Source organism: Herpailurus yagouaroundi, unplaced genomic scaffold (genome assembly GCF_014898765.1).
Source record: "Herpailurus yagouaroundi ecotype Mexico unplaced genomic scaffold, PumYag 100, whole genome shotgun sequence".
NCBI lineage: Eukaryota > Metazoa > Chordata > Mammalia > Carnivora > Felidae > Herpailurus > Herpailurus yagouaroundi.
The window spans coordinates 50408205-50431603 of NW_024412391.1; the positions used below are offsets into that span (position 1 = coordinate 50408205).

Sequence of the window (23399 nt, forward strand, 5' to 3'; positions counted from 1 at the left end):
CTCACATTAAAAAAAATCCAGGGGATTTTTTGTAAGATGCAAAGGTGAAATATCTCCACTGTGGCTGTAACATCTCTGAGTGACAATCACAGGGCTGATGTAGGAGAGGCTTGTCAGGCCTCCCCAGGGAAGTTCTCTTCACCTGCTCTACCAGGCAGTGAGGCATCCTTACCTCTGACTCACTCAAAGAGAATCTGGTAGTGCAGGTTCCACCCCTGCAGGAGGATTTGTTTGCATGAGCTGCTCTTAGTCCTTGCCTACACCGAGGGAGCTTTCTTCTTACCTGGCAAGCATCAATCACTTTTGTTTCCTTTTATATAAATAGGTCAATATTTATAAATTATTCTTACATATACCCACCTGATCTAATTTTTTTTAATGCTTTACTTTACTGCTTTGCTTTTCCATTTACATACCCCTTTTTCCTAGGGTGAAACTGTAGCCATCCACTCTCTTCTCCCAGTTTCAGGTGAGAGGTCTGAATTGTGGGTATTGTAGTTCTTTTGCCTTTTAGGGTTTCTGGTTGGACAACCTTGGAGTCACAGTGGGAGGACTTCTAGTCCCAGGTGGCTCCATAAGCAGCAGGTCAGGCACCATACACAGAGGGAGACACGTTTGAAGAGAGTCCTTGGTTTTGGAAGAGTGACTTCCATTCACTAAAATAATGTTCCTGAAATGAAGAAGCTGGGGTTCATTTCCACAACTGTAAGTGTTGTTTTTTTAAAAAGGGAAGGTACTTGATATTCTGTGATTTTGTGGGACAGGGTTTAGAATAAACCTTGAGACAGAATAGAGTAATGCCTTGAGAAATGATTTTGAGTAAAATAATTTATAAAAAGAGGGGAAGAAGATATGCAACATTCAAAGTCAAATTAGAAACACACACACACACACACACCACTTTGGCTTGCTTCAGATACTTCAGATGGTTGAAATGCTCTAAAATTGTAAGTATTTCGAAAGACAGACAGGTGTATTAAAGACTGTGGGCATTGAAGTCAGATAAAGTTGGATTTGGTGGCCCCACTGCTTTTTAGATGTGTAACCTTTGATAAGATGCTTCACCTTGTCAAGCTTCAGTTTCCTCATTTGTAGAGTCAATATGAAATCCACCTCATTGGGTTAATAGGGTGAAATTAGCATAATGTGCTGTACTAAATAGATGATTTGACAATAACTGAGGGACAATAAGCTTGGCTTTTTTAAATTAAGTTTCAACTAAGCCCCAAAAACAGATTAAAGAAAAAAAAATACTGTATGATTCCACTTGTATTGAGGTATTGAGAGTAGGCAAATTCATAGAAACAGAAAGTAGAATGGTGGTTGCCAGGGGGTTGGGGAGGGGAAGATAGGAAATATTTAATGCGTACAGAGTTTCAGTTTTGCAATTTGAAAATGTTCTGATGATTGGTTGTACACAATGTAAGTATACTTAATACCACTTGGCTGTACACTCACAAATGGTCAGGTTGGTAAATTTTATGTTACGTGTTTTTCAGCAGAATTTTAAAAAAATAGATCAAAAAGCATATAGTAAAAATTCTGGTGCCTTCAATTTATTAATGTGTCCTTCATTCTTAAAAAAAATGTCTAAGTCCATTTTTATAGGGTCTAATTTCACGTTTGATATTGAATCACCTATGTTAGTATCTGGTAATCCTCTCCTTAACTTTATGTGATTATCTCCAATTTGTAATAGTGATGTTAAATATGATTTTATGGGTATTGTGCAGAATTTAGGAATTATGAAGTCAACAATTATTAGTTACAACTCAAATGCATTATTTAATTAGGTTTTCTCATCTTCCATGTAGTTAATTTATTTATTTTTATTTTTAATTTTTTTAACGTTTATTCATCTTTGAGAGACAGAGAGAGACAGAGTATGAGCAGGGGAGGGGCAGAGAGAGAGGGAGACACAGAATCCGAAGCAGGCTCCAGGCTCTGAGGTGTCAGCACAGAGCCTGACGTGGGGCTCGAACTCATGAACTGTGAGATCATGACCTGAGCCGAAGTCAGACGCTCAACCGACTGAGCCACCCAAGTGCCCCCCATGTAGTTAATTTATAAACAGATTATTTTTATGTGTCTCAAGGCAGGATCTGTTAAATGCCACCTTATCTTAAAATGTATTGGCTAATTTGGAGGACAAAAGATTTATATTGATTTGAAACTTGAAAGTTTGTCACTTTTGAACTTTTGGAAATCTTTTCTTGAAAGACCATATGTATACACGCTGTCTATTAAGACTATTCCCTGTGGTATTTGGTGATAACTGAAAGTGAGAGCGACAAGTGTTTGTGACAAGTGTGTGAAGTTTTGCATGTGATATACCACATGAATTTCAATCTTCTCAGGAGCTATGTCAGCAAGTCCAGCATAGTACCAGAATAAACTTATAGGAGAAGAAAAGCTGCAGAAGCACTTGATAAATACCACCTAAAAGAGCCACATTGTTTTTGCCCTTCAATGCCATCTATGGCCTACTTTCTCTAGGAAGTGTCATTTATTTATTTAACAACTACTTCTATCAATCAATCCTGCAATGTTCTCCCCCGGGCAAGGCCTGTAGTTAAAGAGTGACGGATGCATAGTCCTGAGGGAATCCTGACCTATTAGAAGAGAAATGTATTAATCCATTAATCATGCATGCCATTCATGCCATCACTGTTCGTTAATTCCCCCTCCTTAGAAGGTGTGATGCTTAGTATCGGGAGATTAAAAAGAACTCCATAAATCTTTGCTTGAACTGTAATCATTAGAGATTAGAAAAAAATAAACTTCAAAACTTTTATGTAAGTCGGTCAATAGCAAAATGGAGTGAAGAGATGTGTACAGAGATTAGCCGAGAAAGGGGAGGCCATGCTTTACTGAATATTGAGAGAACACTGTGGGAAGTGCTGAAGGTCTGGCCAGGTCTGGAAGGATGTGCAGAGCTGAAATCTGCAGAAAAACATGAAGAGACTATCTCATCTAGAGCAGTATTTCCCAACTTTGCACGGATGAAATGATTTGGGACAATAGATAGACTGGACAATTAATAACATTGGGTAATGCTATGAGAAAGTTAGTGTATTTTAAAAATTTCTTTCCATTTTTTTTCACGGACAAAATTTTATTGTTGTTAATATGACTTTAAAATTCTTCCAACACTTGTTTTCCATTCTCCTTTATAAGAACTATGAAGTAAGTAGCAAGCTCAATGATTTTAGCAGGCAAAAGGTATTTAGTTGTAATTTACCTATTAGAAAAACATTTATTTTTATACTTATTGCCCAATAATTCCAGTAGATGCTGTTTTTTCCCCATTTAAGATACTGCTAGAAATTTGCTTTTACAATACTTATCTTAGCTAGAATGAGAGTGAATTTACAGAGAATAGTAAGTAAAATATAGTTCAGATGGCAATTGGTAATGGAAAAATAATGACAAGGTGCCAGAATCCCTAAAGTTTGGGAAATATTGAGGTAGTAACTCCACTGCAAAATTAGGAAGTGAAATTGAATTAGTTATTTTTATGTATAGCTGGGAAGGAAGGATATCTGGTATTCTATGATATATTTGGATAATGATTCTGGAATAAAGTCAAATGTAGAAGCTTTAAAGAGATTTGGACTTCAGCTTCTATGTGATGGAGGGTCCAAAAGGGCCCTGAGCCAGGCACATGTTGAAAGTTGTGCTTTAGGAAGCTCATCTAATGGGGTGCTTGAGTGGCTCAGTTGTTTAAGCATCCGATGGCATCACACAGTTCATGAGTTCAAGCCCCGCATCAGGCTCTGCACTGACAGTGCGGAGGCTGCTTAGGATTCTCTTTATCCCTCCCTCTCTGCCTTTCCCCAACTCACTCTCTCTCTCTTTCTCAGAATAAACATTTTTTTTTAATTTACGCCCAAATTAGTTAGCATATAGTGCAACAATGATTTCAGGAGTAGATTCCTTAGTGCCCCTTACCCATTTAGTCCATCCCCCCTCCCACACCCCTTTCAGTAACCCTCTGTTTGTTCTCCATATTTATGAGTCTCTTATGTTTTGTCCCCCTCCCTGTTTTTATATTATTTTTGTTTCCCTTCCCTTATAATAAACATTTTTTAAGGAAAATAAATATATAAATAAACTTAAAAAAAAGGGAAGAACATCTAAGAAATGGCATATAAGGGGGTTGGAGCACAGGGAACATGAATGCAAACAGAGTACCTTGAAAATAAGTCTCAATTTTCTGAGCATGGGTAAATAACAGCTGATGGGGAAAAATGGAAAAGAAGACAGAGTTGAAGAAGTCAATCAACAAAAAAGAAAATTAAGTCGTAATTATAAAAAGACCACCAATAAATTGCTCTTGAGTTGTTAAGTTTTGTGGCCTAAGAGAATTACAGTGACACTGAGGCAAAAGAGAAAGAGCTATTTTTTGTTGGGGAAATGATCCTTTGTGCTACAGCAGTTCGAAAATAAGATGAGTCAACCTCCCAGTGGAAAAGGAAACTGCATTGTTAATCACATGGTCCTGGAATTCTAGAAAGCCATCAGTGTTGGCCAGAGAAGTGGATAAAGCAAGCGCATACCTTCTTAAAATGAAATTTAGCCCTGCTCTCTTTCCTGCCCCACTCAAGGACACAAGAAGAGAATCTTCAGGTATCTAGGGAAGGGAAGGGGAATGGAGAAGAGGTTGACTATTTACTCCCCAAATTTTATTTTCTCTTGAGAATCCTTTCTTAATTACTATAGCCACCACCTTGCTCAGAGATGGGGCTCCTTTATAGGGTATTTCCTGAGAATAAACAAAAATATCGTCATCTTTAGCCAGGAAAATAGTCAGTCAGTGGCTTGAATTTCTAGGAAGGGTGGAGTGGAGGTTTCTGTGGGAAAGGCACTTAATTTAGATGTTTCCCTAGTATGTCCAATACATAGTATATGGATATTGAAAGATGGATATCACATACCCCCAGCTTAAATAATAAAATATTAGAAATTAAAAAACATAAAGCACTCTCCTTGATCCTGTTCCCCATTTTCCCAACTCAGAGGTTACTACTATCCCGTTTTTGTAGATTATCTCTCCATTGTATGCTTTTATTCTCTCTGCCACTATGTGAATATGTCCAAATATATATATAACATTGTCTGAGTGTTTAAAATTTGTATACAAACATTAAATATATTATTCTTCTGCAACTTGCTCTTTTCTCTCAACATTGTACTTTGGAGGTTAATCCATGTTGATTTTGTAGCACAACTTATTCATTTTCATAGCTGTATGGTATTTTGCTGTGATAAGTAGCACTATAATAAATATTCTTACATATGCACTTACGTACAAATGTAAGAATTACTGTAGTGACTATATTAGGGAATAGATTTTCTGAGCCATAGGTATATGCATCTTCATTTTATGAGATGCTGATAATAAATTGGTATCCAAAATATTTACACCATGTTATATTCCATGCCAGAATGAATGAGAGTTCCTGCTTATCTCCATTCTCAACACATTTATTTATCTCAAATGTTCCACATAAATAATCTTTCCACATACAGCTGAAAACCAGACTCTTGTGGCATCTGAGAGAGTAAGATATATTTGGAACATTCCAATCTCTAAAGTATAATGCAAAATTTTATTTCAAATTAACTTTCTTATTTTTTAACCTATGTGAAAAATTAACTGACTTGTCCATTTAACATTTTCTTTAGTATTAATTGTATTAATAATAATAGTGATAATAATATTAACAACTGTTAATGTCATTGAATGCTTACCGTGTGCTAGGTGCTGTCCTAAGCACTTTAATTACATTGTCTTTTTCAGTTAATTTTGGAGGGCAGATAATGATATTATACCAATTTTAGAGATGAAAAAACTGATTCACAGAAATATTACATCAATAGTCAGTATGTAGGGTTGGTGGCTTTAGTATATACTCAGTGCATTCCAGCTAGGACAGGTGAGAAAGGATAGGTGGGAACAGACTGGGAAGAGAGACGTTAAAGTATCATAATCCTTAACTCCACAAAATTTAGAAACCAGTTAATATTTAAATTATATCAAAATAACATAATTAAGTAATAGGGAGTCTCAAATGAGTGCTACATTTGTAGTGGGAGAATTTAATTTTGCCTAGGAAAATTGGAAAATGATTCTTATGGATGATCAAACTTTACTGAGCCTTGGAGGTGAGAAAAAAACGTTAAAGAGGCAAAAAAAAGGAAGGGAGTAGCTTTAAAATTATTTTCAAATGTTGGTTTATTTATTTATTTATTTATTTATTTATTTATTTATTTAGAGAGAAAGCGTGCATAGGGAACGGGGAGAGAGAATCCCAAGCAGGTTCCTCACTGTCAGCCCAGAGCCAGACATAGGGCTTGATCTCACAAACTGAGAGATCATGACCTGACCCGAAATCAAGAGTCAGATGCTTAACCGACTGAGCCATGCAGGTGACCCAGGATTAACTTTTTATAAAATATGAGGAAGTAGAAAGTACAAAATATATTTGGTACCATTAATTTATCCAATCATTAATTCAACAAATAACTTCTGAACATCTGCTCTATGTGAGGCACTGAGCCAAGTTTTGGGATACAGCACTAAACAAGAAAGACACCATCCCTCCCTATAGATAGGTGTGCTTGGAGATTTGGTATTTGGAGAAATGGAAGCAAAAATATGAAGATAATAAGACGGAAAAGACAAGTTGCCTCTATTACAGAGGATTTTCAAATATCAACCCTAGACGTATGCACGTTTTTCTGAAGGCAGTGAGGAATCAGTATGAGTCACTGTGAGGTGAGTGGCATTAATCACTAATTTATTCAGTAAACATTTATCCTACCCATGCTTTGATGAGTGCTGGACACGTAGAGTTGGAGGAGGTCATGTGACAAAAGAAGTGACCAATAAGTATATAAAATTGATAGTACAGTGTGAGAACTAAAATGGGTTTGCATAGGATAGAGATGCCTAACCCAGGCTGGGAAAGTGTAGCAAGGAGTGGGAGGGCCAGGGCGGGAGATACTTCAAGGTGGATTTGGGGATAAAGAAAATTTCCTAAAGAAATTGAATAACTATGTTTAGACTTTTTTTTTTTTTTAATTTGAGTAGAGTTGACATACAATGTTACATTACTTTTAGCTCTACAATGTAGTCTTTGGACATCTCTGTATATTAAGCTGTGCTCACAAGTGCAGCTACTATGTGTCACCATGCAACCCTATAATAATACCATTGACTATGCTGTACCTTTTATTCCTGTGACTTACTCATCGCATAACTGGAAGAAAACCTGTGTCTCCCGCTCCCCTTCACTCATTTTGCCCATCCTCCACTCCCCTCCCCTCTGGTGTTCTCTGTATGTATAGGTTAACATATACTTATTTCACTTAGCATAATACCCTCTAGACCCATCATGTTGTCACAAATGGCAAGATTGCATCATTTTATGGCCAAGTAATATTCCTCTGTGTGTGTGCGTGTGTGTGTGTGTGTGTGTGTGTGTGTGTGTGTGTATGTACTACACCTTTGTTCATTCATCTCTGAGTATAGTCTTTTATAGAATAACGTTTATTTGTATTTTTTTCCTGATTTAAAAAGTGTTGCATGTTCACTGTAGAAAACTTAAGAACCACAGTCATACCTAACAAGGATGTGCATCTTTAAGAATTGTGTGTATACCCTATCTTGTTATGACTATAATCGGTATTAAGAACGAATAATTTATAAAAATGTTATGCAATCATTTTAGTTCACCTAATAATATAGTACACATTTCTGTGTCATTGTATATTTTTCTATATAATATAATTTTAAGTTGCTCATTTGTCGGTGATATTATAATTTAACCAGTCCTTTAGTGTTGAAAATGTCTGTTTCCCCCCATATTTGCTATTTTGAATAGTGCCACATTGAGCATTATTGTACAAAAATCTTAGGACATATCTGAGTACTTTTAGACATAAATTTGTAGAATCTGGATTATAGGTCATAATACCCACTAAAACTCCTGACCATATCATGCAAAAGAAGGAAAGTCCTCATATGATATTTAACTAGAAACTGAATTGATAAAACCTGCATTGTAGAAAGATTATTTTTAAAATATTGGGAATGGAGAATAGGAAAGATTGGAAGCAGCAGACCGGGTAGGATTTATTGCAGAAACCTAGGTGAGGAAAAAAATAGAGCCTACACAAATGAGGTGTAGTGTTGGGAATTAGTGTTGGAATATGGCAGACATTTTTAGAGATATTAATTTTGCAGCAATTAGCAGATTAGGGGGAGTGGCTAGGGGGCAGGAATGGGGTAAAATTGTGGATTACCTCCTTGTTTCTGACATAGGTAACTAACTGAATGGATGGTGGTGTCCTTGTTCCCTTAGATAGGGAAGATAAGAGAAATAGATTTGGGAGCATAGATAGGTGAATTCATTTGAGGCTAGTGGACTTTGACCTGCCTGTGACTATTCACATAGATAAATTTTAAACAGTAGGACAGGTCTAGGAGTCAAGGGTATAGATAAATCAGAGAAAGATGTGGAAGTCAGCAATCCTTAGACATAGCTACAGTCATGGGTCAGGGTGGGATCTCCCAAAGGTATTGAGGACTGCACATGAGAAGAGTAGGAGGTTCATGGTGGTGCATTCTGACATAATAACATAAAGGTTTAATCAAAGGAAGAAACAACCATTATGAAGACTGTGGAGAGGCCAGAGAAATAGGAGGAAATTCAATGGAGAGTAGAGTGAGTGAAGACAAAGGAGGAGAACTTCCAATAAGGGAGAAGTTAGCAGTGAGTGTCACATGTCAGAGTAAGGCCTTAACAATAATGAAAGTTGGCCTTTAAATTTCAGTGGATGTCTTGTCTAGAGCAGTTTCAATAGAGCAGCAGGGACAGACACCAGAATGCTAAGACTAGACCTGTGTTTCAATGACACGACTTTTATGGCAGTGGGCAGAATCGTGCAGGAAGGGGAGAGACAAGAAAGTGGAAGACTAGTGGAGGAGGGATTGAGGTTCCAGAAAGGATGTAATAAGGCCTAACCTAGGGCAGTTGCCATGGCATTAGTTAGAAAGAGAATGTGGCGATAAGGTGTACCAAGTAGATGGATGTGATGTGTGTGAGAGATGATGCAGTTCAAGGGGGCTCCAAGATTTTAATTTGATATAAGTGAGAAGATTGCAAAACCATCAACAAATGCAGAGTTCCTGAAAAAAAGTAGGCATTTTTTTGGTGGAGATAAGGAAGGAGAGACGAGTTCAACCATGGATATGTTTGGTCTGAGGCGTGTATAGGAAGGTATAAGGCTATGGCAGTATTCATACTGAGATGTTCTGAAGGTGGCTGATAAGGTTCTGCAGCTCATAGCAGAGCTCTAGTTTAAAGACAAAAATAACTGAGTTTTTCCCATAAAAATGGGACATTGGAATCATAAGGAAGGCTGGAATAGCTCAAAGAGATCACTGAGAGGGAAAAGAACAACACTAACAACAACAAATAAAAGGGACAATATTTAAATAAACAGGTAATGCAAGTGGAGCCACTGAAGAAAACATGGAAAGCAAAGCAGGAAAACCATGAGGAGATTAATTCAAGAAATTAGAGAGAGAGTTTTAGGAAGCCAAGGTCATGACCAAATCAGCTGCAGGAGGACAAGCAGAAAGAAGACCAGGGAAGGCCTTCGGGATCTGGGCTACTTCTAACTTTTGCGTGATCTTGAAAAATACATTTTAGAATATTTATATTTTTCTGATACAGGGACTTATGCCGTCTTCTAGGTGTTTTTCCCTTCTTAAAATTTTTTTTAATGTTTATTTGCTTGAGAGAGAGAGAGAGAGAGAGAGAGAGAGAGAGAGAGAGAGAGAGACAGAGAGCATGAGTGGGGCAGGGGCAGAGAGAGAGAGACAGAGACACAGACCCAGGAAGGCTCCAGGCTCTGAACTGTCAGCACAGAGACGGGCATGGGGCTTGAACTCACAAACTGCGAGATCATGACCTGAACCAAAGTTGGACGCTTAATCGACTAAGCCACCAGGCACCCCGTTTTTTTATCCCTTATTAATTTCTGTTTTTCCTTTTGGATGGAGTTAAATACTTAACTTTGTTTAATTCTATAACACACCTTTTGATTGCTCTTCCTGACTGAAGTTACAGGAAGTATTTTATGACCTCACTTACGATACTAGAAACTAAACAGTTTTGATCTCATGAAAATTTATCAAAGGCAAAATTTTATGCGGGTTTCTCTTCTTTTGCCATTTTATTTTTATTTATTTTTTTTTTTAATTTTTTTTTCAACGTTTATTTATTTTTGGGACAGAGAGAGACAGAGCATGAACGGGCGAGGGGCAGAGAGAGAGGGAGACACAGAATCGGAAACAGGCTCCAGGCTCCGAGCCATCAGCCCAGAGCCCGACGCGGGGCTCGAACTCACGGACCGCGAGATCGTGACCTGGCTGAAGTCGGACGCTTAACCGACTGCGCCACCCAGGCGCCCCTTCTTTTGCCATTTTAGAGAAAATAAGTTGTGTTAATTCACATATCAATTCATATACCAAACTTTTTTTTTATTTACTGAAGTTTCCTCCTTGATGTCTATAGCTAAGTTTAATTCTAGACCCTCAGACTAAACTACTAGGAGGGTCCTCTATCCTTGTTTGATTGAAAAATAGCAAGTCTCCAGCAAAGTGAGCAGTGTCTGCCCACTGGGTGATTCTCTTTTTGGATTATTGCAATAAACTGAAAATTCAGTAAAAAAAATTATTTGTCTTTGAATATCAAGAATCAAGCATCATTTTCCAGATGTAAAGTTAACTCCTCCGTATTTACACATAGCTTACAAACTTAAAGTGTGAATGTGGTTTTATGTTATGCCTATAATCCAGTCTATTTTTCTGTATTCTCCTGGAAAAAGAAAGCATGCTTGTTATAGCTCACCCATTTGCTCAAAAATACAGACTCATTTATTCTGTCTTTGGTGTTTCAGTCAGGTTTCCAAAGGTTGATGTTATAAATGAGCTGGTTGGTTTATTTTAGGTAGCGCATTTCACTCTGATTAGCATTTAGACAAATCTGTGTTAGGATGCCAGGGCTAAAAAAAAAAAAAAAAAAAAAAAAAAAAAAGTGCTAGAGACTGTGCCAAATGGAAAGAGAATAGTATTTTTAAAAAATTGGACAATCAAGAGAGGTTTTAATATCTATTCAAAATGTATTTATAAGGATATTTAAAAAAAAAAAAACATAAAGTGATTCTTCCCCACAATGAAAAAATCCAGGTACTATATAAGCTGGAGAATGAAAAGTAAACTGAAACGCCAGATTTTGGGTTCCTAGTCTACAAACCCTTTCCCTGGAAGCGCAGCATGGCAGTTTTCAGTTTCTTTTGAATTCTTCTAGGAGTAGATATTCTAAGCATATGGAGTGTTTGGTGCCCTTGATGTTTTTACTTAATATTTTGATGATTGACTCATATCATTGCATATGAAGATACCACACTCTTTTTTTTTTTTTTTTACCACAATGATCATAGATACGTCAAAATTTATTTATTGGTCTCCTATTGGCAGTTTGCACGTACTTCCTACTCTTCAACTGTAAACACAGCTGCAGTGATCATTTTTACACAGTAACAGGATATTAAACTGGAAATTTTGGCTAAGATTCTAAGACAATTGATTTGAGATGCCAAGGAGAGGTATCTGACTAAAATTCCACCTGGGGATATTTTCACAGTTCTTGAGCGCCTCATTCACTTTCAGGTTATAAAGAAAGCTATAGGGAGAAAAAAAATACTTGGAGGATTTTGTGAGAATGATTTTTAGAGAGCTACCCCAATGCAGAGGGGTAGAATATGAGGAACAGTACTTTTTATCTCAAGCTTTGAGGAAGTGGCTGTATTGCAAACTCCTGGAAAGCTTGATGTGTTTTTCTGGTAGAAAAACAGAGCTGAGGGAGGATTAACTGACAGAAGAATTAGATGCATTGCTCATTTCACAAGTGGTGCAGTCATGAGTTTCTCAGGATCCCTTAGAGTTCACTTGCACGTGGATGCACGCACCCATATACCCCCTCACACACCCCACCCAGTATCAGCAATAAATATCAGCAGAGACAAAACTAGCTTCCAGTCATACCAGTAGGGTAAAAATGCTCTGTTTTCTCTCTCCCTTTCTTTCCCCATTCTCTAACTTTGGAGACTTCAGTAACAGGAACTTGTAAGTTGGTGATGGAGGAGGTGAGGCTGGGAAAGAGAAGATGTGCACTGAACTCCCTCCCACAAAGGCAGATCCTGCAGGGATCTCCTGCAGGGCTAGGAGATCTGTTTTAAGATGGGAGATTAGTATACTCATGAAAATATTGGGTGGGACATTTTAATTTATGAAACAAAACTGCATTTTGCAACTTTAAGTAACCACAGGATTTTCTTTAGGTCAAGAGTGACCAGAAGATACACGAGGCTAACTGGGGGATTTTTATCAGTGGTATTGGAAAAAACTCCCCCCAGTGAATACATTTTTAAAAGGAAAGTGATAGACAGAAATGCAGTTGCATTCTGATTCATCTCATGATTGTATTTAAAATGGTTATATATCTATCATTGCCTATATATTAGGAACCATTCTTAAATAAGTGCAATATACTAGTTTATGGATTTCCAGAGCAGAGTAGAGTTAACTAACTTTAAAAAGGAATAATTTAAAGTAAAACCATATTGTAGGGTGCACTTTCCAATATGGTGATCACTGGCACATGTGCCTTTTAATTAAAATGAATTAAATTAATTAAAATAAATTAAAATTAAAAATTCATTTCCTCAGTTGCACCACCATATTTCAAGTGTTTAATAGTTACATGTAGCTCTTGACTACTGCTCTGAGAGAGCAGCTTTGGAACATTCCTAAAACCACCAAATTTTTGGACCTTATAACAGACATTAAGCCACAGAATTCTTAAAAAAACACAGCAGCAAAGGCATAATTATTATTTCCACTTAATAGATGTAAAAATCAAAGATCAGAGAGGTTTAAGAACTTGATCAAGTTCTTTTATTCCAGGTCCCATGTTCTTTCCTCTAAAACACATTAGTCAACCCTCAAAACAAATATAACATATAAAATCATTTTCACTCTACTTTAAGAATACAATGGGAATATTCTGAAATCTAGAAATCCCTAAGGGAAGGAGTCTTTGCCCTTCTCTCTGTCATTACTATTGGTGGCAAACACCAATAGTATTTCTTGTTGTTAATACCTGCCATTTTAATGTCCATAAAATTTATTCACAGAGATTGATGCAACTAAAAGATAATTTTAATGAATGCAAAAGGTTTTAGTAGCAATAGCAAATATTAAATATCTGCACTTATCTATATTATCCCTTCACTTCAGTAGGATTCTCTAAAAAGTTTCTCACTGACTTGGATATGTATAGATTGTTTTGACACTTGCTTTCTGTTGTTTTTACAAATGAAGATAAATGAAATTTATAGTGAAACTGCTTCACACAAAACATCTAGTAGCGTGTTGGAGATGACTGTTTGGGAGGGAAATACAGGAGCATGGGGGGAAAAGGATAATTACCAGTAAGTGAGGTATGAACACACACACCCTTCCTTTATAGGAGGCCAGAAAGGTCCAGCTGGTGCTTGGACTAAGGGGAGTTATCCCCAAGTTGCACATCCTTGGAGGCCGAAGCTCAAAAACGGAATGTAAGGAGGTCATTTGGGCTCTGTCTACTCTCCACTCTCATGACCATTTTCCTAGTTCAGGTCGCTGCCACTTCTTGTCTCTGGTTCTGCTCCACTTTTTCTCTCCATAGTTCTACAATTCAAATCATAAATAGGATCACATCATTGCCTTGATTTAAACTCCTCTGTGTCTTCTTTTAGGCTGAAGTTCAAGTTCCTCAGATGTCTTATAAGGTCATTCACGACCAGCCCTGCTGGAGTCCATATCCTTTCCTCTTGCCACTTCTGCAGCCCTCTCACCAAACTCCAGTGTGGCTGGCATTTGAACACAGATATCACAATTTCATAAACACTACAGGATACTATGGGGCAGACAGGCCCAGGAACCTCTCCTGTCCTTATGATCCCAGCTGCTACTTTCCTCCCTCTCGTTTATTATAACTACAGACCGTGTCACCCTTCTTCTGGGTTGACCAGCATCCATCAAGATCATCTCTACATTTGATTCATCAATTGTGATGACTCAGTATCACTTCTCTCTCTTTAGAATGTCTATTTTCAAATAAAGACACATAAAAATAGACATCCATTCTACTAAATAATACCCAGTCATCTTTGAGGACTTCAAAAAGGGAAATGAACAACTAGGTTGGGTAGGCTCAGATTGACACTTACCTGAGTGCAGAATGATATTCCATGTTTCTAGGCTATAATGGTAAGGGATACCTTTAGGAGCCTAACTACACATAAAGGGGAATATTTCTCCTGGCTCAAACAAACAGGAAATTAGATACTAATAGTTGTATGCATTGCTTTGGCTCCCTTCTTATGCAATTACATTGCTTGATCTCTCATGTCTCAAGTTGGGTTTGGCAGTTTCCTAAAGTTCAAATTCCCTGTGATTAACCTATGCACTCTTGCCTGTTGCAGTTTGACAGTTTATTTTCTATTCCAGGATGTGTCTTTTTGTGACCAGTAAGTTGGTTGAGAATGTTGATAACAGAGGTCTCTCAGTAACTTCTTTTCCTCTTGGATGCCGTCCCATTTTTTCTTTGGTTTTTATAGTTATTATTATTTTGAAATACAACTTAGTACTGTTTGTTAATGGAGAGGTGTTTTAAAATGTATCTGTAGCTATCCATTTCTAGTACTCTTTTAAATGAGCATATACGTGTGCATGCATGTGTGTGCGTGCGTGCACACCAAATGGTAGAGCCCCTAGTTTTTCTTTATTCTCTAGCTTGCTAAAAGTTGTATAGGATATGGCTTAATCCCAGCCACTTTAAAATTCTTCTCAAAAGACTTTTTTCCTTTATGAAAATTCACAGCTTTCTTATTGATTCATTTTACAGAACACTTAGTTTTATTTATTTTTGAATTAAAAAAATTTTTTTAAATTTTTTTTTAACGTTTATTTATTTTTGAGACAGAGAGAGACACAGCATGAACGGGGGAGGGGCAGAGAGAGAGGGAGAGACAGAATCGGAAGCAAGCTCCAGGCTCTGAGCCATCAGCCCAGAGCCTGACGCGGGGCTCGGACTCGCGGACCGCGAGATCGTGACCTGAGCTGAAGTCAGACGCTTAACCGACTGAGCCACCCAGGTGCCCCTAAAAAACTTTTTTAATTTTATTTATTTTTGAGAGAGAGAGCCAGAGTGCAAGCTGGGGAGGGGCAGAGAGAGAGAGAGGGAGACACAGAATCTGAAGCAGTTTCCAGTCTCTGAGCTGTCAGCACAGAGCCCGATGTGGGGCTCAAACCCATGAGCTGTGAGATCGTGACCTGAGCCGAAGTTGGATGCTCAACCGACTGAGCCACCCAGGCACCCCTTACTTTTGAATTTATTTTAAACGTTATTTTTAAATAAATATAACTATTTAGTTTTAAATTAAAATGGTCTTTTTTTTTCTGAAAGAAGGTGGTAGGATTGAAAGTAGTTTCTCAAGTATTATTTTGGATGACACTTTCTGTATTCTTAACTCACCTCTGTGATTTCCTCTTCATTCATTTTGGTGTTTAATTCTCATGTTAATAAGTGCCCTGTTGTCACTGTGTGCTTCCTATTTAATTTGAGCAATTGTACTTATTCCCTTATTCCAGCCTTGTTCAGAGCATGGTTCTGAAGTGATTACTTCCTGATGGTTATGTGATGATCTCCCTAGGGTTGATGGAGTGTGTGGAGGGGGAGGGTGGTGCTAGAGGAGGGGATTGGCTTCAGGATGCCAGCGTGTCCATCCTGCTGAGCAAGGAAGACAAGCCCTTTACCTGTGCATTTCACTGGTATCGCTTGGGTTGAACTACTGCCTCCGACACTCTGACACTCCACCACACACCCTCAGGCCCCTTCTCTGTGTAATCCCCTTTTGCTTCCGATAGCTTTGTGTGGGACGGTGCCTACTTTTTGATATGTCTGGATAGGAGAAGGTCAAATCTGCCAACTCTTTATCTGTGGACCACATTCCCACCTCTGTAGCTAAGGATTTTTCCTTCTACTCCCAGCTTCCTTGTGCAAGCCTTGTATAAGCCACACACTCTGTGTCTCAATGTCTTATATGCAAAAAGAGCTCATAACATTGGCTACTTTTCTCCTAAGATAGCCCTGAGGATTAATAAGCTGGCATTCAAAAGCACAAGTGTCTGAGATGATAGGCCTTCCATAAATTCAAATTACCATTATTACCCTCCTCCCTTTTTACTGCCAGCAGAATAATAATTCATACAAGATCTAGTATTTATAGAGAGCTTTGCATTTTTAAAAGTATTTTATAATGTTTAATAATTTAGAAGAGCCTCCTTCTGCATAGTCTCATAATTGTACTTTTATGGACAAAGCATTTACTGAATCTTCTGTAGATCTTTTTCATGAACTCTTCATTGTTATGCCAATTGATATTATTCTTTTATAGTTCTATTTTGTCTCTCATTTGAAAGATTTGTTTTATATCAAGGCTGATTGGGGTGCATGGGATTGATTATTCTGATTAACTGGATAATATATATGTAATTTGACTTATAAATTGGTGACCCTCATAAAAATCTTGCTTCATTAGAGGAATACTGAAGAGATTTAAAATGAGGCTGAGATTTGAAAGGAGAACCCCAAATGGAGGCTAGGACCAGGTGCAGACTTCAGGAGATTATCAAGACAGGATTGAATAATCAAAGGGTGGACCCTGGACAAAATGTTTACTCGTCTGGGTAAGCCTTAAATGTTTACACTGACGAATTGATCCCCTTTCATCCTTTCATGCCCGCTAGGAGACCAACATCCATTAAACTCAAGTCTTTGGCAGTCCTGCTTTGTTCATTGTTTACATCCTGAAATAGCATGATTCTCTTGGCTCTTTATCCCTCTTGATCTCCCATGCTGCATTTGGATTCAGTGGCTAATTCTGGTTCAGAAAAGTCCCTGGGACTTTACTTACGCACTAGTTTAATTACTGCCAGGTTTTCCCCAGTCCTCATGAAAGGAGATCAGACATTGCTTTGATCAATATCTTTTTGTCAGGGGTTTGCTTCTTTTCCCACCATTCTCCTCCATGCCTCAGGTATCCAATGTTCTCAGGAACCTCCAGATGTTGTAGTCTTCTTGAGGTTTCATTGCTAATACCCAAACTTCAGACCTTCCTGTTATTCCCTCGACCTGAATGAGGCAGTGCCTGTCAGACAGGCAGAAGTCTGCCTTCATGACTTTGCTGTTTCAAGGTTTCACCGCTAGAGAGTGTGGTTTTCTTCGTATGATCCTTGAAATTGCTTATGTTGAAATGGTTTTTATCAAATAAATATTTCTATAAATGAAATTGCTTATATATTCTAGTTGAAAAAATAAGCCTGTATATTGTAAGGAATAAAAATGAAAACAAAGAGTAATAACATTCCTCCTAAAAGCCACTATGTTAAGTCTCATATTAGATGACGAAAATTTATTCTGTTTCACCTGAAATTGAGTGTGAAGAATTGTGATTTTGAATTTTGCAGCTCAAATATGGCTTTTAAAACTTTCCATGGCATATCCAGAGTTTGTCTAAAATCTTTGTGCATAATGCAATTACATTCTATTTTCTTAGTTTTTGTCTGGAGACATTTGTAAAATAAACCATGCTTCCAAGTTAATTCATTCCTCAGTTAATTCACTCCTTAGTTCATTGATGGTGACTACATAAGAACATGTGCAGGTTTTTCTAAATGTACAAAAGAATTTGATATGCACGTCGTTAAAAATCAAAGTCTGGCCAACTTTAAAAATGCCCAAGAAAGAAAAACAAGTTGTCACTAAGATTCCACAGAATCTTTATCTTAGCTATGCTTATTTAATATACAAAAAAATGCAGGGTCACATGATTCTTTACTCATAGGGTCGAAATATTAGCTCTATTGGATTTGTACAGGGAACAGGCAAGTGACAGAGCCAGTGGAAAGCAAAACTGAAAAGAAGAGATAGCAGCTCCTTGCTGGATAGGCCTGGGAGGATGAAGAAAAGAGAGAGAACAGTGTTTGCTGCCTCACTGAGTTTAAGAAAATCTCAGAGTTTCTTAAATTTTTAACAAAATCCCAAATCACTCAACTCTATTCACACACCACAATTTTGGGGCGCCTGGGTGGCTCAGTCAGTTAAGCGTCCGACTTCGGCTCAGGTCATGATCTCACAGTCCGTGAGTTCAAGCCCCGCGTCGGGCTCTGGGCTGACAGCTCAGAGCTTGGAGCCTGCTTCAGATTCTGTGTCTCCCTCTCTCTCTGACCCTCCCCTGTTCATGCTCTGTCTCTCTCTGTCTCAAAAATAAATAAACATTAAAAAAAATTTAAAAAAAAACCCACAATTTTAATGTTAATCCCTAAAAGATAATCCCTAAAAGTTAATCCCTAAAGATTGGGATTTATCTTTCTGTTGTAAAAGAAAATAAACATCTGGAAATCAGAGAACCTGAGATCTGGTATTGACCTTATTACCAACTAGGTAAGTGTTTTTAGATAACTCACAACTTCAATGTCTCAGTTTCCATATTTATAAAAGAAGACAAGTGAAGTTGAACAGTAGTGTTTAAATATGTACCATAGAGAACTAGGAATTCTGGAGAGTGACTCCAGAGTCCCTGTTACAGCGAACAGGGTGGATAGCAAGGTGAGGGTAGTGAGCTTTTATCCCCTTACCTTTCAACCAGATGAACTTTGCTTTTATTTATTTATTTATTTATTTATTTATTTATTTATTTATTTATTTATTTTACAGCTATATCTTTCTAAGTTCTGGACACTATTTCCTTTAAAGAAATAGGTTATCCATGCATGAGAGAACTAAGTTAGAAACCATTAGATTAAATAATCAATAAGGTCTTTTCAGTTCTTTTTTTTTTTTTTTTAATTTTTTTTTTCAACGTTTATTTATTTTTGGGACAGAGAGAGACAGCATGAACGGGCGAGGGAGAACGAGAGAGAGAGGGAGACACAGAATTGGAAACAGACTCCAGGCTCTGAGCCATCAGCCCAGAGCCCGACGTGGGGCTCGAACTCAGGACCGCGAGATCGTGACCTGGCTGAAGTCGGATGCTTAACCGACTGCGCCACCTAGGCGCCCCGAGGTCTTTTCAGTTCTAAAGATATGTCTTCTGTGACTATTAATGATAATATATACTGCATACAACACACACGCATATACATGTGCTAGTACACACTGTTACATATTTATATATTAACTTTACCCCATACAACTTGAAGTATCTAATCATAAACATAGACACAGAATAAAATTGAAAACCATTAAGAATAGAAGCTCAGCCTCACATAATAATGACTAAGTATGGTGGATTGGGGTTGGAGGAGGAGATAACATATCAAACAAACAAACCAACAAAACATGTACAAACTGCACAAATTTCATACGTGTCACATCTCATCAGTACCATGAATAAAAAACCAAGGAGATAATGCTGAGCCATCACTCTGTATAGGCCATTTTGATAGGAGCCTGGAGTAATATACTTTACTTTTTTTTTAATGTTTATATTTTTGAAAGAGAGACAGAGTGCAGGTGGGGGAGAGGCAGAGAGAGAGGGAGACACAGAATGTGAAGCAGGCTCCAGACACTGAGCTGTCAGCATAGAGCCTGATGCGGGGCTCGAACCCACAAACCACAAGATCATGACCTGTGCCAAAATTGGACACTTAACCGACTGAACCACCCCGGTGCCCCATGCTTTACTTAAAAAAAAAAAATGTTTATTTATTTTGAGAGAGAAAGAGATAGTGAGCAGCAGAAGAGCAGAGAGAGAGGGAGAGAGAATCCCAAGCAGGCTCCACACTATCAATGCAAAGCCCCATGCAGGGCTCTATCTCACGACCCATGAGATCATAACCTGAGCTGAAATCAAGAGTCAGATGCTTAACCGACTGAGCCACCCAACCTTCCTATGCTTTGCTTTTAATGCTGCTTTTTGATTGGAACTAATTTAGGGATAAGACTAGAAGAAGACCAGTGTGCTGTGATTTGCATATCCCCTTCTATTATAAGTGTGGCTTTTTAATGGAAGTTATGTGGTAGGCAAGTTTAAATTCATCATGTGAGGACAAATCTGAAAGGAGGCTTTCCTTATTGCTCTTGAATACAGCAAAATGATGTGTTCTGTGGAAGTAAAGTGCCTGGAATGGTCTTGCCTGCATAGTTGCCTCCTGAACCTCAGCCAGAAGAGGCCATAGGTTGAGTTGGCTTAGAGCCAGCACCTGCGTGAGGTACAGTGAAAAGAGTGAGGCCTACTTACGAGGCTCTTTGTACTTCTGCCACAGGGTCAGTTTAAAATGTCTTTCCCTGTGTTACTCTAAAGAAAACTAAAAGGAAAGGACATGGGAGGGGATTGTCTAGGATGTAGTTTTCTAGTTTGGGGAAGAGATGAAAAGCTGGGTTCCGTGCCTGTGTCACCACTGAACTGTGTCAGAGCCTGGTTTTCTGTGCCATTCTTTTCTAGCACCTAAAATATTATCATCTGAAATTTGATCATTTAAAACTGCGATATAAAAAAGAGATAAAACCCACTCAATGGTGTGGCTTCACAAGCTCCCTACCTTTTAAATGTACCCCATTTCATTTACGAGTAGAGTCCGATGGTGGTGACAGCAGACTGGATCTTGGTGATCACACCTTGATGATTCCTCCATTTTACAAATGGAGACATGAGGCTCTCAACAAGCAAGGAGTCACTGCAGTCATATAACTGGCCAGCCACAAGCCCAGAACTGGCCTCCAGATCCTGATGTTTCCCATACACCATGCCACAATATCCAAAGAATTATTACAAAAGCTAATGGTCTCTTTAAATATGTCTACTTGAAGGTGTATCTGTGTGTGTGTGTGTGTGTGTGTGTGTGCATGTGTGAGTGTGTGCGTGTGTGCAGAACCATATATCATAAATTTGATAGCTAAAAGATATGTTTGTGTAAAGATGGCAGATATGGAGATGGCAAACAGTGTTGGCCTTTTGATTTCTGACTCCTGTAACAGTTTTATTTTGCCATTCATGAGAACAAAGGGGAAGAGAAAGAAGACAAACTTCCCCAAGAGTCTGAGTTTACCTTCCTAATGACAAATTTATTTTCCCACATCACATTTTGCAAAGATAGGAGAAGTGGCCTTCTACAACCCAGTTTGCTTTCCTGAGATTTGGGCGTTACAGCAATTCCATGAGCTTAGCCACAGCTAATATCTCTTATTAAACCTCAGAAGCTGATTTCTGAGAGAGCTTGCATCATTTACCAATGACCATAATGGGATGTGACTTAGAAGAAAAATGTGAATTAAAAAAAATTAAAGACTAAGTTGCATCTCATGACCATCACCTCAACATAACCCATTTTCACTTCTCCAAATTTCTTTCCAGTTTTTATCTGTAATGTATACATTTCTATACTTGCAATCATAGTTTACATAAACTTTCCAAATTAGATTTTTCATTTAGCCATTCTATAAACAATTCCTCATGTTGTTAGAGATTCGTAACTACTTTTTAAAAAGATGACATTGTGTCCTGACTTGGCACTTTATAATTTATTCAATTATTCATCTATTGTAGAACATTTGGGTTATTTTCAGTTTATTTTTCTATTATACATGATGCTGTGAGAAAGAGTTTTATAAACTTAGCCGTCCCTCTTCCTTGTGAACTATTTTCTTGGGGAAAATATAAATTACTGAGAAGGCTAAAAGAGTTTTAGGATTGTTAATGTGTATTCCCCAAGGCAGACTCTATTTTGTGGGGCCTGAAATTTATACAATTTGGGAAGGGGAACCTTTGATAACAATAATACAAATTAAAAACATAAATTTTTAGGGGCTCTCCCAATGCCTTTAAGGGACTCATCACATTGACGGGCCATCAGCTAAACTTGTATCAACTTCATATAGTCAAAAGAGTTTCCCTCAAATATTGTATTAATTTTCAAATTCATCATTAAGATATGACAACACTTCGGGGCGCCTGGGTGGCTCAGTCGGTTGGGCATCTAAGTGCGGCTCAGGTCATGATCTCGCAGTTTGTGAATTTGAGCCCCGTGTCGGCTCTGTGCTGACAGCTCAGAGCCTGGTGCCTGCTTCAGATTCTGTGTCTCCCTCTCTCTCTGCCCCTCCCCCACTGGCGCTCTGTCTCTCTGTCTCTCAAAAATGAATAAACGTTAAAAATTAAAAAAAAAAAAGATATGACAACACTTCATTCCTGAATACTATGTTTCTATGACTTAATTACATTAGCTAGAATAACCTGGTTACCAAAATATGAATAATTTGCTTTGGTGTGCATGTTTTTGCTTATTAGAAAGACCATGTTCCATTATCTCTTGCTATGTAACAAACTATCCCAAAACTTTAGTGACTCAAAATAAGCATTTTATTATATCTCAAAATTTGATAGCTGAAAGATTTAGGTAAGGATTGGCTGGGTGGTTTTCTGCTCATCGTGGTATGGGCTGTGGTTCTCGGCTTGCAGATGGGCTGGTCTGGAGGGTCCAAGGTGGATTCACATTCATGCTTGGAACCTTGCAGGGGCTGACTCGGAGTCGGGGCTCAACTGGCACTGTTGACAAGAGCACCCATACATAGTCTCTCCAGCAAGGTGGCTGCAGGGCAGTCGGGCTTTTTACATGGCAGCTGGTTTCACCCAGAGTAAGTTTTTTTTTTTTTTTCAACGTTTATTTATTTTTGGGAGAGAGAGAGACAGAGCATGAACGGGGGAGGGGCAGAGAGAGAGGGAGACACAGAATCGGAAACAGGCTCCAGGCTCTGAGCCATCAGCCCAGAGCCTGACGCGGGGCTCGAACCCACGGACCGCGAGATCGTGACCTGGCTGAAGTCGGACGCTCAACTGACTGCGCCACCCAGGCGCCCCCAGAGTAAGTTTTTAAGGAAACCTGGGCCCAGGCTGCAAGGTTTGGTGTGATTTAGGCTTGGCAATCCCAGCTATCCAGCAGAGCACAAAGGCTAATGTATATTCACAGGGTTTCGCAAAGAGGAGACTAGAAAAGAATAGAATTAGAGGTCATCTTTTTTTACCAAAGTCTAATAATTTTTTTTTGTTTGCTTACCTCTTGCATAAGTTATCTGTTCATGAACATTATATGTTGGAATTTGAACAGGTTTAAGTAAAACATTAACATGGTTTCATGAAAGTAAGAAAAGATAGATATCATTTTGTAACTTGGAAAAATTGACTAAATGTGCCTTTATTAAAGTTGAAAAATTGGAATTTTT

At 38.2% G+C, this 23399-nt stretch overlaps 1 protein-coding gene across 1 annotated transcript in view; it reads left to right on the forward strand.

Annotated features, from left to right (window-relative positions):
• Positions 1–206: 206 nt before the first annotated feature.
• Positions 207–23399, forward strand: part of MACC1 (MET transcriptional regulator MACC1) — a 65694-nt gene continuing 42501 nt past the window's right edge. Inside the window, exon 1 of the mRNA XM_040472471.1 lies at positions 207–705. The gene's annotated coding sequence lies outside the window, so the exon portion shown is untranslated. The remainder of the gene's footprint in view (positions 706–23399) is intronic.